The sequence below is a fragment of the Astatotilapia calliptera genome, chromosome 18 (assembly GCF_900246225.1).
Source record: "Astatotilapia calliptera chromosome 18, fAstCal1.2, whole genome shotgun sequence".
NCBI classification, from domain to species: domain Eukaryota; kingdom Metazoa; phylum Chordata; class Actinopteri; order Cichliformes; family Cichlidae; genus Astatotilapia; species Astatotilapia calliptera.
In genome coordinates, this window is record NC_039319.1 from 5,975,902 (window position 1) to 5,995,596 (window position 19,695).

At 39.0% G+C, this 19,695-nt stretch overlaps 1 protein-coding gene across 4 annotated transcripts in view; it reads left to right on the forward strand.

The window, feature by feature from the left end:
* Positions 1 to 19,695, forward strand: part of LOC113009960 (nuclear receptor coactivator 2-like) — a 54,995-nt gene that overhangs the window by 5,022 nt on the left and 30,278 nt on the right. For 3 of the 4 annotated variants that reach the window (XM_026148667.1, XM_026148670.1, XM_026148671.1), the window contains exon 2: positions 8,211 to 8,272. The gene's annotated coding sequence lies outside the window, so the exon portion shown is untranslated. Of the gene's footprint in view, positions 1 to 8,210; positions 8,273 to 10,107; positions 10,351 to 19,695 lie in introns of those variants that run through there. The other variant, XM_026148668.1, reaches the window with a different exon arrangement.

Sequence of the window (19,695 nt, forward strand, 5' to 3'; positions counted from 1 at the left end):
CCTGCCTTTGGGACCATTTGGGCTTTCATGTAAGAGACTGCACTATCGATTACCCATGCGTCTTTGAGGCTAATTTCTATAAAAGTATAACCCTTCTCTGTGGTGTTTGCAGATCTCCAGATAGATAATGTAGTATGATCCCTACATAACTTTCTGGTTGTGGCTTCCATGAACTATGACATCACCTTTACTCATTTATAGTGGCATTTGACGTGTGGGCCAGCCATTTTCCAAATGAAAAGTTTCTTAACTCCAAAAAATTAAAAAAATTAAAAATTGTTTCATCACTGATGGACTGAAAAAGCGATCATGGAGGTTTTTCAGTTTTGGGTAGACTATCTCAACTTTCTCAACTAAATTATTTCCACAGTTTCCCTCAGTGCCATCTGGAAATTTCTGTGCTCCTGCACTGAAAAATCGTTTTCTATTCCTATTCTATTTTGGATGCATGGGTCAGCATGTGTCGCAGTTTGAATGAACAATGACTAATGTGTCAACCACAATAGCGGCTTAATACAGACTCAAAGTTTTTTGGTCTACCACCTGTTTATTTTAAAAGGCTAATACTTCTAAAGGCTAGATGTGTTTAATAATTTGCCACGATTATGATTTAAAGGACTTAAAGTTTCAGATACATCAAAACATTTGAATCATATTTTTAAAATGTGATCATATTTTATCCTAATGACAGGAGCTGAGAGAACTGAGGAGAGGAGCTCTAATACAACAACAGCAACACATCATTGCTCAGATACTAGCCAAGGCGAAGCACTTGTAGCTATTCTTGCAAAAAGTATACATACTTATTATAGATATACTGGAAACACTTGTTTTGTTTTTTGTTTGTTTTTTCTCGCGGTTATAGTAAAACCATGAGACCTAAGGCATGCTATGAGGCATCTGAAAGTTAAGGATAGTTGTACAAAGAAAAGCTGTTCTTGGGAGATGCAGAGCAACGGCTGAAAAATTCTTGTTATTGTTAGGGGAGCAAGTCAGATCTACATGTCTGTTGCTTATGACTCAAATATGATCTTAATTCGAAATTCAGACAAAGAATAGATTGCAGCAAAAACCACAAGTATTTTGTAATTTCTTGACATGGTGACTGCACACAACAACAGGAGGGGCTTTCATTCATATTCCCTTATTTACCGTATGTATACCTAAAATAAAATACTCGTGGACTGGAAAGTTTGATCAGTCATCGTCATCATAAATCACCAATGTGTTTCTTCGAAAAATTTTAAAAGACTCTACTGTACTTTGACATATGATAAGATGATACTTATCATATGTCAAATAAGTATCATATATCATGATACTTGTGACTGTGGCCATGATTATAAGACAGTGTGGTCAACACCATTAAGAAGCATTAAGAATTATTTAGTTAATTAATAATTGTTTGTATTGTAAATGATTACATCAAAACCTGACGTAAGCTCAGACCGCCTACAATTTAAATGAAATCTTTTTGTTTGTCATGTATCTGAATGATAGGAAGTCTTTTAGACTCATCCAATACTATTGTTTTTTAATTTGTGCATACTTAGATTTATACTTGCTAAAGCCTCATATTTGCTTCAGCTAAATCTTGGAATCACTTCAAAAATGTAGCCCTTTCCCCTTGTTGTTGGTATATGATAGTGCTATCATAGTACTCATTTTAGTACTGTAAGCTACAGTGTTAGCCAGGGCACAGTTGTGGAAGTTTACATGTATTCATGATGGTAATTTGAGGCTTTTTATGACTTTTCTGAACGGTTCTTTGTCTGTTTCAAGATTTTTTTATTCAGCATACACCTTTGCCAACTTTAAAAATTAGAATTGGGTCCACAAGTTTAAATTTATTTTGGATTTTGTCTGGTTTAAACATGGTCAAAAGTACACATACAGGCACATACAAATATAAACATGCATACATAAAACATTTTTAATCAGATGTGCTGAAGGTTCTCTAATGTCTTTTAAGTTGACTACAACTGCTAGTTTCTCTTTGGCAGCATAAGAAAACATTTGTTTGACACAACTCACTGGTTCAACCAATATAGAACAATGAAAAAGTCTAAGGAACTCAGTGAGGTTCTAAGAAGGAGAACTGTAGATTTATTCAAGTGTTTCCAAACGCAGATTCTGGGATGATCGGTTCAAATAATTTACGTAAATGCAAGTGGTTCTGATATGCCACCACTTTGCCGATGTCGGGAAAAAGACCTAAACTGTTGACCTCAGATGAGAGGGAGGATGTTCAGAAACATTTTAGGATTCAGCAAGGTTCAAACCTGCCTGGGTAGAGAGGGTGCAGGGCAAAAAAAGAAACCACTGCTCCAAAATCAACACCTTCAACTTCAACTGCAGCTGTACATGGACAAGCCAAATGTTCTTCCAATGATACATTGCACAAAGGGCATGCAATACTGAAGAAGGAGGACTAGCTCAAAATTAATCAATTTCACCTCAAATCAGCTGCTAGATGGTGGAAACTTCGGTGGTCCAATAGGACAATGATCCCAAACACATAAGAACTGGTTTTGGAATGGATAAAGGAGGCTGATGTTGGGCTTCTGGAATGGCCTTCCCAAAGCCCTGACATTAACTCGATTGTAAATTTGTGGACTATGCTTAAAAGCCAGTACTTTAATGAACCCTTTAGATCTGTTTTTTTGCAGTGGTTTTGACAACTGATTTAAGAATAGCAAAGAGAGCAATCAGTAATGCTTACCACTTAAAATACACTTTTGTTGAGGCTCTTTCAAACTTGGGATGAATGAATAGCATCTCAGGCAAGATTTATGTTTCTATTTTTATTTTTTCTTAGATTCATTATTGACTAATTTGGGAAATATGCCTAAATCCAAATGAATACTGTAATTTGAACTAATAAATGTGGAAAGATTTGTCCTTCTAAACACAGTTTTCCATCACCAGTTTACTCTTAGATTTAATTTGAAAGTGGTATTTAAAGTGGCAGAAAAAAGTCTTAAAAGTCTTCAGTTTGACTTGCTTAAACCACATATGCTACAGTGAGACAGTGAAAGTCAAATTTTAAAACTAGCAAGTATCAAGACACCTTCTGGCAGATACATTTACAGTCATTTTTTTCTCATTTTTTTTTTATAAACACTGAAGACTGCAGCTGGCTATGAAAGCGCAGCATGCAGCCTCACATGATTTGAGTTTCTGGCTTTGAATTCACTCTCTCTCAGCTGTTGTGTTGTCGTGGCAGAAAGTCTTAGTTTTACAGTAAACGTCTGTTGCATATAAGGGATACATATAGCAGATTAAAGTGCTTAAACAAAGCAATAAACCAGCATGTTGCCACTCAGCTGAGGAGCAGGCTGCAAAGCTAACTTGCCTTCCTATGTGCAAACCATATGGAAAGCTGTGCAGGGTTGAAGCAGTAGACCCGTGAGCCAAGTGTAGCAGGTTGCATAACAAGTGCTAATTTGGTTAGCTGGAGCTGATGGCGGCTGTAATTCTCCAGCACTATGACAGCAGAGCTGTGTTACAGAGAGAGAGAGAGAGAGAGAGAGACTCCACAGGCTTCCAGCTGGATAATACAAGCTAATAGCATAACAGGCTTTTGCAGAACAAACGCAGGCCATGGCCAGAGCTAATTGTGTTGTTCATCACAGCCTTTTGGTGACAGACCATTGCTGCAAAGATGACAGTAAAGAGGTTAAGCAGCACTGTGGCCAAAATGCATATTATGGCTTGATTAAGTCCATTCTGATGTCCATTTGTTACTCCGATCCTATTCTCACCATGAGACTCTGGAGATGAATCAAAGTCACGTAATGACAAGTTATTAAATTCAGGAAATAACTGAAAAATTGTAAAAGTTTATAAATATCCTTTTGTCCACATGTGATCAAAGAGAGGTCATCAAAGCTGAGCTTCTTGTGTTTTGGTTTAGCATCACATCTGTGGCTGAGAGAGAATAATTAGATTAAGAGTAAAAGCAGATGACAGGGCTGCTTTTGAAAAACTTGTCATTTTTAAGAGTTACTTAAGTCATTTGTGGCTTAAGGGTAATTTTTGTGCAGTCTTAAGATGAATGATTGAGCAGAATTTGTAATTAGTTGACATGCTAACCTCCCTGAATGACTGTGGGTGCTTTTGTTCATATTCACAAATTAGTCATATGTTTCACATAACATTATAAGACATGGGCGGAATCTCACAGTTTCACAAGAAATTTGATGCATAATTGTGAACATTGCAAATTGCAGATGGGCTGTTTTTGCACATCTTATATGGGATTATATATTTTGCGTTACTGGCCAGGATTATCAGCCTATGCGTCTAACTTGTGTAATGTGTTAGACGCATAGGCTGTATACTGTAAACCAGCTCTGAGCTCGGTGTAGCTGTGGATGTCTGTGTTACCATAGAGCTGCTTAGTAACAGAAATTAATCACAGTCAGGAAGTAGGCCGTCTCTCTGTGTGGCTCTCATTGACTTTCTGTAGCTCCCTCTCACTCTTCCCTCTCTCTATCTAACAGACACTCAGTGTGTGTGTGTGTGTGTGTGTGTGTGTGTGTGAATGTGTGCATGTCAGTGTGTATGTGCGTGCTTGGTTACCACAATGTCTATTATGCAAATAATTAACAGTGTAACCCTCCATTGCTAACTACAAAGTTTGGTCTTTACACAATTGCCATGACTCTGTAGGTGCAAATATGTGTTTCTTTGTTTTTGCTGAAAGCAAAGTTCAAGTCACTTTGGGGGCCCATTGTTTATTTTTTTAAAACAGCCTTTAGAAATTATTTGCATGTTCTTTCCTTTGAGAAAAGGCTGTTTCCGAAAGGGAGAAAACAGTCCAACTGGTTAATCTGTATTTTACTGGTGCTTCAGTGTGCATCTTACTGTCTTGGTTTGTTCTACTTGAGGTCCTGGGTAAAATGACTGACAAAAATGTACCCTTTGCAGTACCTAAGTTTGCAGTGCACAAAGTGGGCTGGGTGACAGCCACAGGATTTTTCTGTCATCGTGCATGTGCGCAGGAAGAACATTTGTGCTTGCATGTGTGCTTGTGCAATTCACAAAGGAGTTGGGTAGAGATCAGCTGTCCATCTTTCCTCCACAGACACTGACACACTCTGATGCACACACAAACTGACAAATGCACACACACGCACAGCTATCTCAGTGGTGGCAGGTGCATGTTAAAGTGCAGTGTGGTTTGAGTGTGCTGTGTCCAACTGACTGAGAATGCTGCTGCCACACGCACACACACACACACACACACACACACACACACACACACTAAGTAACAGTGAACAAATCGGGGGGAAGAGCAAGCAGATGTTTCAGATTTGGCCACTGACCAAAAAAAATAACTTCTTCTTTTTAGTACTTTTCATTTGGTGTTCTTGATTACAGTAACTACACACACACACACACACACACACCACAAGCATGCAACACATTACCACTGTGCTAACGATCTCGATTTGGTAGGTTTGACTCTTCCATTTATTTCATCTATTTTAACTTGTTAAACTTTCAAGCTGCAACATATTGCATTATACACATCATAATGTTTTTAAAACTGGTTGGTCAACCCTGTCCATGCCCACAGTGAGCAATGCATGCGGATACCGAGTACTGATACCAGTTAAATGACTGGACTGTATTCTTTTACTACGAGGAAGCAATTGGGAATTGCTCTTTTATCTGCAAGGCAATGTCAGGCTTGGCTTTCGCTTTCCAGACTTTGTAAAACAAATTGTAACAGGCTTATTAAGTCTAGTAATAAATGACAAGACAACCAAGATGAATTCAATCTAAAATAAAAGTAAAAAGTGTGTATGTTATTCGCCTAATCTTTTTTGCACTAGTTTCATTTCAGCTCAGATTTAGAATCTTCCCTGCCCACAGCTTTCATTTCATACTAGTTTCTCCTTTCGCTGCTCTCAGTCTCGCCGTGAGTGCACCTACACACAAACACAGATGCACATGCACACATGTGTTTACATGGAGCTGACAAGAGGCAGGCGAGGTGAAATAATATTAATCAAGTTGACAAAATGTGTTATGTTAATGTATGTGAAATAAATATTTCCCAATAAGTGTTAGACTGAACATTGCAAGAGGGAGAGTGCAAGAGCAAGTGAGAGAGAGCTATGTTAGCTCTCCTGCTAGCAGTGCATTGCTACTGATTCATACTTTATTAAACACACAACAACATAGGCTTGAATTGCATAGATTGGCCCAGCTGTCGGCTTTTTGAGTCCGGATCAGTCTGATATTGGATCAGTACATCCCTGTGGCCGCATTAGCCTTTATTCCTATTTTGTGACATATTCTTTTGTTTGATGCTTCACATTATGTCTCTAAGGGAAAACAAGTTTCAGCTTCCTGCATCGAACGCTGAATTTGTTTAAACATAAGTACGTGAATGTTCATAGCCCCAAACCTCAGTATTAGTGAAATTGTATTTATAACTTATTTACTACTATGTCAGAAGTGGAAAAGAACAAAGTCACAGTAACAGTTCTTGTCAAGGACTTTTGGTAAAGATGTACAGAAAATTATGGAAAAATACTGAACGCTTCACTTCTACAGTCGGAGGATTTTGCAGGTCTGTTATGCTGTTGCACTGGACGTGTCGCTTCTGTGTTGAATTCTTAGGGCACGAGATGGTAAATCGTCACTCAAACCCACAGTGTGGGGTTTTCCTTTAATTTGCCATCCCTTTTAACACTGAGGGGGGAAGAGGATGTGATTCAACACAGAGAGTATGTGATGCATAATAGTTCCTGAAAAAAATGAGTTTTTACTTGATTACAACAGATATATATGTGAGGGAGGGTGACTGAAATCCAGTAAACAGGTAGGCTCTTTCTGTCTTTCCACAGCAGCAGGACATGTGACCTACACTTTGGACTTTACACACACGCACATAGTTGTCTGCAACATGAAAATGAAAGGGCACGCTGTAAAATGGTTCTGAAATATCTGATCGTTAGGGAGGGATTTAAGTAGATTTCCACTACACTTCAGCTGTTCAAATAAAAGGAGACCAGTTGTTTCATAAAATAGGATGTTTCTTGAATATGAACCAAAGCCAGTGGGAACTCGATGAACCTGGAGCAGCACCATACTGTTCCAGGTCAACCTCACGGTGTGAAAAAGGCCTCCGAGCTCTCGGAATCTTCCTCCCAGGCAGGGTCATTGTCTGGGAAAAGCTGCAGGTATCCTTGTTATTGTGGGCAGGAGTGCGATTTCCAGCATAACTGGTGGGTGATGATTAAGGTTAAATTCTGCTAAATGATTTTACCCTGTAAAAGACGGCAGCATATTTAGCAAGCACACACTCTTACACATTTGATCTAGGCGTGCCCTGCATCTGTACTTGATGATGGGTTGACTCTTGTGGTAAAATGAAGTGATGTGTCTCACTTAAGTGTGTCTCATGCCTGGAAAGTGATAATTATTCATGCACTTTAGCAACTCAATATGATGTCAAAAAACGTTCACTCAGTACTTACGGGAATGTCTCATCAGTGTTTGTGTTTGTATGCCTTTATTGTTTAATATTAAAGTTACATTACTAGTTTTGGGAAGTTCTCATCCTGTGAAAATACGCTTTATGTTTCTGAGAAAATAACCTGATGATGTCACTGGGGTTGTTATACCTGTGAGCCTGGAGACTAAACATTATTTTATAAACACTGGATTTTGAAAGACACATCTCCGTTTACATCTTCATAGTCACACAAAATACATTGACGTATGCTAATTTGCGCTATGAGAATGATCCAGTGTCTTAAGAGCTTCATCTGTATTAGGGATAAAAAGCTTCGCCAACTTGGCTAATGTTGCGTTGATTTTTGGCCATTTCCAGTTTCTTACAATTTTTCTCAGTTTGTGCCTAAGCTGTTCATTATACATGCAATAATTCATTGTCCACGTGTCTGTATTTCTACGAACAAGATGACATGCATACATTTTATGGTCCTTCAATCTGGGATCCTGTTTTCAAAGTATTACATAGTAATAGACACAGTAAACATAGTAATAAAAGGCTGAAAGAAATGTTATTAACGAAAAAACTATTTTTAAAAGACAAGCAAAGAAACAAAGATTGTGCAGATTCTAGGATCAGCTGTCAGACACATTGCTATTTAAGAAATCTGTTTCGGCCCAACCTTTCAAACACAAACTTAACATTTATCTTTGTTTTTGTTTCATGTGTCTCACAGAGATAACTGAATGATGTTGCCATATCTTTATGGATGTTTACCCATGATGCTTTGCAAATCAGGTAAGCAGAATCTTTATGTTAAGATAGTGTTTTGCTGTATTACAATAGGATGCAATACAAATATAGCATATATCAGTACATATATATGTTAAATTACAATGCAAGTGATACAGAAAAAAAAATTATTTAGGGATGCAGTGGAGTTCAACATGCAGATGCACAGATTCTATAAAACACTGAATTTTATTTGAGTTTTTTTTTTGGTTTGTATGTTTGGTTTTGTGCTAAGGGAAGCAAATCTCTGTTTTAACAACACAACTGGCCTGTGTTTCACCCCTTCATCACACCATCCAACATCATTTATCCGGTGCAAAACTGGGGTGTTACATCAGATATATTGACCACTGACCAAGTTAAATTCCTACTTACTTGCCAATATACTGACATTAGCAGTGATGATATTGGCCAGTGACAATGGTAGACCATTGTACTGTAACGGCACTCTTGTTTGATTTTCTATAACCAAATATAATTAAATAGCATATTGCATGGCCAAATATCAGTGCCATGGCATCGGGAAAAGTACATTTGCAGGAGAAGTTCAAAGGTCATTCCTCAGTCAGTGTATTTGTGATGGAGTTCAAGTCCTTTAAGATTCGATTCAAGTTTATTCGTTGTGCTACACATGTACCCTTCAACCGGACTTAAGGGTACTTTCACAGCACTATAACAGGACTACTCATCCACTTTTGCACGTCAGAGTATAATCGCCTTCTAACACGGCAACTTGCAGAGTAGAAAATGCAAAAAAAGAAAACAAAACCCCAAAGTTTTCAGTTTCACAGCACTCATCAATCTGCCACTGTGAGCTTAAACTTTAAGCTCTTAAAAAAAAACAACCATCTGAACATTTGGTTGGGATCATTAAAACTTAAAACATGAAACTAAACCAAAAGGAGCATCACTGGATCAAAGGTAAGGAACACCGTCAGACATTATTTACAGCAGTTCATAGAAACCACAACAGCTCATAAAGCAAAACAGGGACATCCTGACATAAGAACATGGAAAGTGAAAACACAGAAGGACCGTATGTTTTAAGCGAGGGTGACAGTTAACCTAGCAATTTTTGTGCGAGTATGGAGTAGCTGTATGTGTGCGCAAAGCTCTTAGAGCTTTAGCCATTTGTAAAATTACCTCTTAGTGTGTGTTTGTCTCTTTTTTCTGTGACTCATTTCACTTGTGTGTGTGTCTGTGTTTTTGCCATCTCCCTTCATGTAGGGCTTATTATACAAGCAGGGACAATGCTTATTATGCAAGTGCTGAATGTAATAGTCTTTCTCTGTCACTCACTGGCTTCACTGTTTCTGACAGACATCTCTTTCTGCTTCAGTTTTGAAAGTTGTGCGCAAGTTTGAATAATAGAAAATGTATGTATGTATTTATTTTTTTGTTCTTCTTGTTCGCCAAAAATAGACAGAAATATTCAGGCACCCGTAAATTCTGACAGCACTCACATTTCTCATTTTGCCAAATATTTGCAGTTTTTTGAACATCTGCATGTAAGCATTGCAAGTTTGTGAAAAGTGTTGCAACTAGTGATAAAGTAACACATTTTGTACTTTGACTGTTTTGTAACAAATGTCATAGACGGTAATGATTAGTGTATTTTTTTAAAATAATAAAAGCCATCCAGAATTACAGAACAATAGGCCATGTAAATCATCCAGTGCCTAGAACGATTGTGAGCGAGAGGAGGGAGGAGTGTGTTCCTGTGTTGTGGGAGGAGACAGGGAGGAGTGTGTGTATGTGTGTGTTTCTACGTGATGGGGGGAGGGGAAAACAAGCGAGAGAGGGGGAGAGAGAGAGCAAGGGGGAGGGAGGGAGTGAGAGAGAGAGGATTTGCGGCATGTAGTTTGTCAGCTGTCATTAGAGGCAGATGACACACACATACACACAGACACACACACACACACACAGGAATAATCTCACAGAGAAGCGAGGGGAAATACAAAACGAGTGTATGGTTGTGCGTGTGTGTGTGTGTGTATGCTGTGAAAACCAGTGTGTTTGCCCGGCCGGCATGGGATGTTTAGCCGGCTCTGGACCTGTTATGGACTGTTTTAACCAAAGCAAAGGTAAGCAATGCTCAGACTCTGATCTGCTTCGTTCTGTTTCATGCTGACAGTAGATTAAAAGGCAAAGTCTATAAGGTTGGTTGACACACTATATTTAAGAACACACTCTTTTTTTCCATATGTCTCAGATGATGACATTAAACAGAAGCAATGTTTAGCAGTGTCGTCAGCTACTTCTTGTTAACTTGAATCAATCAGAAGTTATGTCCCGCTTTAAAGCACCTGTCAGTCACTCATGCTTTGATTGGACATATCTGAGCTAATGTTTATTTAATGTGAATGACAGAAATTAACTTTATATTATGTTATCCCCATGTTTCTTTATTAGCCCACAATGATGAGCTCTGATGCTCACAGTAGGTGTGACTATCCCAGTCATACTTGGACTTTGAGCTGTCATGTATTGTTGTTGTGGTTTTGTGTGTGCGAGCGTGTGTGCGAGCGTGTGTGTGCATGTTGCAATGGGAGTGGTTATGAATGACTGGCCACACACGCAGAGTGCACAGTCAGCAGGCCCGAAGCTGCTCTGTCACCTGAGGTCTAACCAGCCAACTGTTTACTCAGTTTTCTGCGCTTCAATAACAACTGTTGGTAAAACTCACCCAGAAAGCAGCAAGTTGGCCGAGTGTAAAATTCACAGGTTTGTGAAGTCGCTTTGCAAATGCTCAGTTTCGTAATGACAAGCTCGCAGTTAAAGGGAAAAAAAGGGGTGGACTTGTTAATATTCTTAGCTAGTGAGGTGTCAGTTCAGTTTTAATCATTTTAACTAATTCCCAACGGCAGTTTTTACACAGGATATTAAATTTCAGTAGAGGAACACTTAAATAAATCTTTAGTGTACCAGAATGTTTCGTTTCCAAGTGAGCACAGCGATCCACGTTTGAAAAATCCATGACTGCTTTTCTCACAAAGGCACACATACCAGCGCCAAACTTGAGCAATCTTAGAGGTTAAACTTTGAAAGACAACTTTCTGAAGCACAATGCAAACAGCTGGCGTTTCATGGGGTCACTGGGCTGTGACTGCATGTTAATTTTCACACAGACACTAGCTGCTTCTGCTGATAAGTCACTCAGGGAGCTGAAGGTGGAGTTTGACCTCTGGGCCAGTAGAACAACGTGAAACTCCTCTGCTATCTCTATCTAGGAGTTTTTGCTTTCACTTTGTGTGGCTTTTTTAAAGTTGCCTACCTCACCGGTGAATTCGTCTAATCATGTCTGATATGAGCTGTGGTGTCTTCCCATGTCATAAAAAGGGATTTACTGCTAACTGCAAAGAAAGCAGCATTTTAGTGTTTAGCACAGTGTTTAAATTGGATAAAAGTGGTAAGGTTTGTCTTGAATTCTGCATATGTTATACAATGAAGAGGGACCACATCACTCCAGACCTGGGAACACTGTACTGGCTCCCTTATCTCTCAGAATTGATTCTTTTAAAAGTCACCTTGCTCAAAGGCTTAGGACCAGCCACTGCCTTGTGTCCTTTCTACTGCTGGGTAGCCAAAATCACACCAAAAATGAGAACTGGAGATGCTCCCTCATTTTCAGCTAATATCCTACTTGATGATATTAGTGATTTAAACATTTAAACACCCATTAAAAGCAGGGCTTCTCCTGTCACAAACTGTTATGACAAAATGCCTTTGTGTGTTGTGTAATTGTTATCGTTACTTGTTTGCTCTTTCATCAAACCTGCATCCTCATTTTTTTAGTGCCGCACATGTTGCATGAAAGGTGCTGTACAACCAAAGCAGTATTACACTACAGTATACTGAAAGATCAAAAGAGCTTTGAATGGCTTTTCAGAAGAGTTTCAAACCACCGGCCCTGTACTGTGAACTTGAAACTTGAGCTGAGAAGAGGCAGAAATCATATTTAGGAGTCCAGATTTCATGATGACATAAAACAATCACTTTATTTCCGTCTGTGTCTCGACAAGCACCACTTTTATGTTTTGTGTTTGTTTTTAATGCATGTAGGATGATTCTGCACATTAGAGGAACATAAGTTCTCCTTTGGTGTCTTTCGTAAACTGCAGTGCCGAGGCGGCCCCGATGTTTTTGTTCTGTGCTGTTAAGCAGCCGCTCAGTTTCAGTGTTTACAGCAGAAACTCTTTTGTGTGTGTATGTGTGTGTGTGTGTGTGTGTGATTATCATCATGTTTGTCCATGTAGAAGCATGGCGTTTTTGTTTGTGTTTTAGTGAGTGTGCATTAGTGTGTGTGTGTGCGTATGCGTGTGTATGCACTCGCAATTGAGTTAGCATCCAGGCAGGCATGTTCAATGTTATTGATTCCTGTCTATAATCGATCACGCTCTCACATTACATGAAGCTGCACATGCCGAGTAATGAGCAGCTGCTGGCTATCTAGCCAGCTAACAAGCCATCTGTGAACAGTTTATTTAGAGTTATTATTTTTAATGTCCCTCCATTTTGATGCTATGATAATTACTCTGGCATTTCTGCACGGCACTTGCATCAGATCATCTTTCACTCAGCTGATTTTCTTGGGTTTCTGTCAATACAGTTGAGTTTCTGCTTGTTTTGCCTCTTGTTCCCTTTTCTAACTTTGGGAGAATTATAGAGACAGAGATGTGCAGATAATTTGCTATTTAACTCTAGTTCAAATTTGATCGGATCATTCTAATTGTAATCTATTAGTAACAACAAGATTTTTCTCAAGTTGATGTGATGACGTTGAAGATGGCAAAAAAAAAAAAAAAAAAGGGGAACAGAAAGAAGACTGAGCTAAGGTGGCTGAGCTATGGTGGTGGGGGTGATTATTTAGACAAAAAAAAAGGAGTGCTGGTTGAAGTGAGCCAGTTTGTACAGCTTGGTTTTTACGGGGACTCACTTCTCAGCACACAGAAAGGCATTTGCTTTTCATTCCAACACAACAGCGTCAAAAAGTCTTTGGAAACTTTGACACTTCAATAAAAGAAGGTCTGGGCAACCAGGTGGCAAGAGAGGTAACTGTGACCAAATGTTTGACGGGCTTGATTGGCTGAGAAACTCCTGTGTGTTCAGGTGGAAAACCGGCTGTAGGGATAGACGTATACTCGTGTCAAATTTGCATCCACTACATGGGCGTAATGGATACACTGGAAAGAAACAACACTGTGAAAGCTGAAGTGGAAGTCAGACTGTGCAACCCTCTCAAAGCCTTTCATAGTGTTTTTTCCTCTTGTTCTTGAGGTGCAACATCTGTTCTGGGATTTCAAATCTTTGATGTACAGATTTTTTGATGTTAAAAGAAGAAAAAGAAGAATTACAAAAAGAAAACAAAAGAGAAAATTTCATAATGTTTCAATTTCTTGTTCCCTTTCATGAGAAAATATTTTGCAAGAGGTCAATTAGCTATACCAACAAACGATCATATTTATTGAATTAAACTAAAGATTTACTGACATGTTGGAGCTGTGAAGACGATGCTGTTGGATGATTTCGTTTGGTCTTCCAACAGGATGTTGATTGAGGTGTAGGATAGTATTATGACCTAAATTGTTTGAACAGCTCTTTAGCTATATCCATGTGTGTCGTAATGTTAGCTATGCTATGGACTATCCAATTAAGATGAAAGGCTTGATATAAGCAGGAAATAAAAAAGCTCTTCTTAAATAAGGCTTAGTGTGACATCTGTATCAAATATACATATGTCACATATGATTTATGTTGAGGAAACAAACAAAACAGAGTTTGTTTAATCATTAATCATTACTGGACTGAAATTTAACATGAATCTAATTAGGTTTGTTTTCTTCTTATTTGTTGACACGCATTAGGGTTTTTTTTTCATATGGTCTTATGCTCTCAAATGCTTCTTTTCTGAGAGGTTAGTGGAGCAAGAAAAGGAACGACAACAGAGTTTAACACACAAAGGTGCAACAAGCAAGAAAGATGGACAGTTTATATAGTTTTTGACATTTAGTTTCATTACACTACAAATACATTTTTGTATATTATGACTTTAGACTACAATGCAGCAAAGCTAATGACCAACAAAAGAACAAACATGAACAAGAATAGCCCACATAACCGGTTATTCCATGTATCATGGCCATTTCCCTAAGTGGCAGCAGTATGTGTGCATCTGCAAAGCTCAGCAGAGCACCTGTGTGTTATCATCCTTAAGCCATGTTGTAGAATCTATCCTTTTTGGCACATATGTGTAGTCTAACTGGTAACTGGTGTTAGTGCTGATTTGTGTTAGCTCAGTTAAACAGCCTACTGGAAAGTCTAATATTGTTTGAATATTTGCTGACTCGGCTCCAACGAGCCTCAGGCGTCAAAAAAGAAAGCAGCTGTACCAGTTCATCCACTGCTGTCTTTCTCTTTGTGGCGACTCTTTCTAGTAAATCAAAAGCTATTTGGTCATTTAAGGTAGTGGTTACTTGAAATGACTAAATAGTTATTGAAAGCAAATATTGTAGCTACTCAGAGAAATAAAGCTAGATATGCACAATACAAATTGTCACCAGTAACTGGAGAAGAGCCAACCATAGAGTCACCTGCTCAGCATCACCGTGGCACCAAACAGCCGAGATGTACATAAAGAGATTGGACTTGTTGACGTGGACACGCCAACACGTAGAAAGCCACATACACAAACACGCTCACTGTGCATATGTCGCAGGCCTTTCAGTGTGGGAGAAGCCAGTGTTCTTAATCCAGCTACAGCAGGGTATTAAATCTACTTTATGTTTGTGGGTTTTCTGGCTTTTAGACAACAGCCTTAACAGTTTACAGACACCAAAGGGAGGAGGGTCCTTACTACCAAATACCTCTGTCAAGCCCACTGGTGTCTGATTGCTAAATTGATCCTGATTTTTATCATTTAGTTCTTTGTTTTTGCACTAGCAGTAGTAGGGAAACAAGGCACTGAAGTACTAGTCTTCTATTATAGTGGACTGTACTGCATTTGTAGCTGTGACTCCTCTTCACAGGTTGCATTCATAAAAATAATTATTCGGTTTTATTTATTTTTTTTATTTCTAGAGGTTTGAAAATAAAATTTAATATTGATCTGCAAGGAATAAAAAGTAAATTAAATTCAGTTTTATGTAACACCAAATCAGGAAGACATTGGCTCAAGGCATTTTTATATTGTGAGGTAAAGACCCTACAATAATACAGAGAAAACAGAGAAAACCCCAACAATCATTTGACTCCTTTAAGCAAGCACTTTGGTGACAGTAGGAAGGAAAAACACCCTTTTAACAGGAAGAAACCTCCGGCAGAACCAGGCTCAGGGAGGGGCGGCCATGTGCTGCAACCAGTTGGGAGGAAGTTAGGATGAAGACACGCTGTGGAAGAGAGCCAGAGATGAATAATAACTAATGATTAAATGCAGAGTGGTGAATAAACATATCGTGAGTAAAAAAGAAACACTTGGTGCATCATGGGCAGCCCCCAGCACCCTAGACCTACTGCAGCGTAACTAAGGGAGGATTCAGGGTCAAAGGTTTGTGTAAAGTCTTAAATATCATCCTTTGTCATCAACCTTTTTGAAGGTGTACTATAAGAGAGAGTATAATAACTACTAATAGTACTACCTACCATGCTTATATGCTTCGCAAATGTATGAAATTACACATATATATGTTAATTATTCATCCTTGAGGTGACTCTTTTTGTGTTTTGGCGCTTTATACATGAAATGAATTGAATCCGGATGGATTAATGTGTCTGGGAGGAGTGATGCATGCATACTTTATGATCATTATAGTAAGATGTAAATCCTTTTCACAAAATGCAAAGATCTCCAGGAGGAGCTTCAATAGAGCAGCCACCCACGGCGAGCTAAATTGTGCGTAACATTAACTGACGGACTCAATTAATTTCTGGGGATAAAAACTCTGACATTTGCACAGTAAATGTATTAGGACATTAAGAATAAACATGCAGGTTTTCCACTATTCCTGCAAAAAAACAAACAAAAAACCACATTAGCTTTAATTTTGTGCTGTCAGTCATTGCATAAGACTGCGTGGTCGTTGTTATTTTTTCTTTTTTTTTTGTTACACGCTGAAAACCTCAATTAGTCTGCACACTAAAGCCTGGGGATGACTCATTACCTTAATAACAATCCATAGTGCGTTTTACTTCCATGACAACTATCATTTGGTCAGAGTAGGTCTGTCATGCATATGGTGATTGTGGCATCCTCCTGACTTCCCAGCCATTCCCTGCTGAACAACAGGTCTTGTAATTATCTCTAATTTACAGTAGTAACAGATTTTCCAGAGGTTTTTACTCAGTGTGCTATTTTTGTTTACTTCTAAATGGGAGTCGGGTGTGCTATCGCTCATCTTTTTTTCTTCCCACCTGATTTCCATGTGGTTGCAATCCAATACCTACATGCTCTATACCTCTGTTGCACAGTGGGAATTATGGGGAAATTCCTGGAAAGCTGAAGGCCGCAAAGGTAGTTTGTATTAACTAAATGATAATGCCCCTGATCCACTCATCTGATTGCAGACATAGAGATTTAAACCCAGTGTTTTGTTCAAACTAAACAGAGACTACAGATGTGTCCGTTTCCTCTTCTTTAAAAATAAGTAAGGGAAGTAAACAACAAAAACACATAAGTGAAAGCTTCACCCTGCACTCACCTCTGTAACCCCCATCCCCACAAACTGAAAACAAAGAAACTGAGGAGCCGTGGTTTCTACTGGAGACAGGGTCCACTTAAGCAGGCAGTGATCAATCCTCAGCTTTAATTTCTTAATGGCTGGTTTGACCCTCTGGCCCTGGCTCTTCTCTGCTTCTCAAATTGTTTTTAAATGGCTTCACTTTGCGAAGCTCTTGGCTCCTCTGATTGCATTAGTATCGGGCTGAGCGGGGTAAAGGCTTTTGTCGCAGGCTACATTAGTGTTAATTCATTGTGTGCACGTGTGTGTTTGTGTGTGTGTCTTTCTGTGTTTTTATGCCACATGTCTCATGGATGTTCTTGTGGATTTGGACATGTGTATGTACTTCAGACATTGATTGAAGTATTTTAGTGAAGCTGATTGTGAGGAGTAAAGTGACTTTGTGTGTGCGTGCGTGCGTGTGCGTGCGTGCGTGCGTGCGTGTGTGTGTGTGTGTACCTTTCTCTGATTGACTGAATCTTTAAGCGAGGCTTTCATCAACTTTTGAGGTTAGCGTGCTGGACTCTCGTGATGATAACGTTAACTTCACCGTCCGCTGAACATAATAAGACTCTTTGTTTTGAAACTAACATCACACTTGACGTCGCTAACCTTTGTTTAATTAACTTTTAGAGAGGTGTTTCCTTTTTTTCCTACTTAATCCAAGTAAATGGATGTCTTGCACAGCTCGAGGGTGGAAGGTTAGTTTTGGTACTTGATGTTTAAATTTAAATATCTCCAGCAATGATTGACAATCAAGTAATTAACTCACACGTTGTAATTTCCTTGTTTATTAGGATGCTGATTACACTATTAGGAAAGAAGTGGGTATTGTCAAATGACTTTCTGTTCATTTGCATATGCCACGTGAGAGTTGATCAACTTGGCATCAATTTGTGTTAGCAAAATATGTTTGCAAAGCTAACTTTAAATCAGCTGCTGAGTACTGACAGGAACTAGAAAGTATAAACGTTTTCCCATATGAGCTCCTCTACACTGGCTCCCTGTTAAATCTAGAGTCAAATTTAGAAACTTAAAATCCTTCTCCTCACATACAAGGTCTTGAATTTTTAGGCCCCATCTTATCCTAAAGACCTCATGTTACCGCACCTTCCCAGTAGAGCACTTTGTTCTACGACTGTTGGCTTACTTGTGGGATATTTAAAAGTAAAGTGGGAGGCAGTACCTTCAGCTTTTGGGCCATTCTTCTGTGGAACCAGCCTCACCCTCACTTCTTTTAAGATTAGACTTAAAACTATCCTTTTTTGTAGTTAGGGCTAGATCACGTCACCTGGAATCTTCCCTTAGGTTTTCTGCAATAGGCCTGGGCTCCTGGGGGCTTCCCATGATGCACTGTGTGTTTCTGCTTCGCTCACCTTTTTTCACTCTGAGTTTATAAACCACAGAGTATTTATTCATCAGGTATTATTAATCTCTGGTTCCATCTGGCCATGGCAGATGTCTGCCACTCCCAGAGCCTGGTTCTGCTGCAGGTTCTCCCTGTTAAAAGGGAGTTCTTCCTTCCCCCTCCCACTGTCGCCAAGTGCTGGCTAATAGGGGGTGATCTGATTGGTGGGTTTTTTGAGGTGACTATTGTAATTTGGCTTTATATAAATGAAAGTGAGTTGAAAATGAAGACCTATAACGCTGAAAAGGGAACAAAGATGCCATTGATACTATAGAGAGCTAATAAACTATCTTCCATCAAACGACAGATGCAACGAAAGCAAAAAAAAAAACAAAGTTGTTGACCCCCAATTCAATAATTTAATGATGTAAGTCAGCAGGAGCCAAAATGGGTAATAGATTTTCTTTGAACTGCTTCATGTTCAGAAAAGATATCAAAAAGCTGCTTTGACTCAGAAGGCAGCACAAAATTTCAAATTCCTGTTTTGTTTATTAGACTGTTTGCTTTCTCATGGTTGACCTGACCAAAAAAAGTAGTCTAAGTTATATTTTTAACTTACTGGCTACCAGACATGACGCGTGTTCTCAGTCTAATGCCTGTGTATGGGAAGGCATTAGAAAGGGTAATTACGGTGGCCAAGTGGACAGAGATGTTTGTCTCTCACCATGACCCTCATCACTGCTGAAATCTTCTGTATTTCATGTGGACCTGCTCTTTTAATTATATTCTAGTCATCAATCAGCAACCATCACCCACCATTAAGTGTCATCATGTAACCTACAGTAGGGACGTTAATGTCGTTCTATTTTTAATAACTTTGCAGTGTATATGTGTGTTTCTTCCTCCACATTTATACAAATCATAGGACGGCTAAGGATCCACAGCTCTGGTGGTGCTTGTAGCCTAATAACAGGACAGTCGAATGGTCACATTGCTAGCACACTGATATTTAGCAGGTACAATGCTATATGTAGTCTAGCATGTTGGTAGTAGTAGATGGAAGAGTAATTACAAAGTAATTACAAAACAGAAGTTGAACGGTTCAAAGGAACTGCTGGTGTAGCTGGAGGGAAAGTCTGGCCATAAACAAAGTCATTATAATCAGTCCTTTTGAGACAAATTCATTCAGTGGTTGTCAAGATGGCAGTGCCACTGTCAGACAGACATTTTATTCCTAAAGCCAGCCTGCTAGCTTTTCTAAAAATTGGCTGATGGCACGAAAAGTTGATAGCTAGCTGAATCACAATGATAACAGCTCATTAACAAGGGCTCTCTTTGCATTGTGGGAACTATCACTACATCCACAGCCA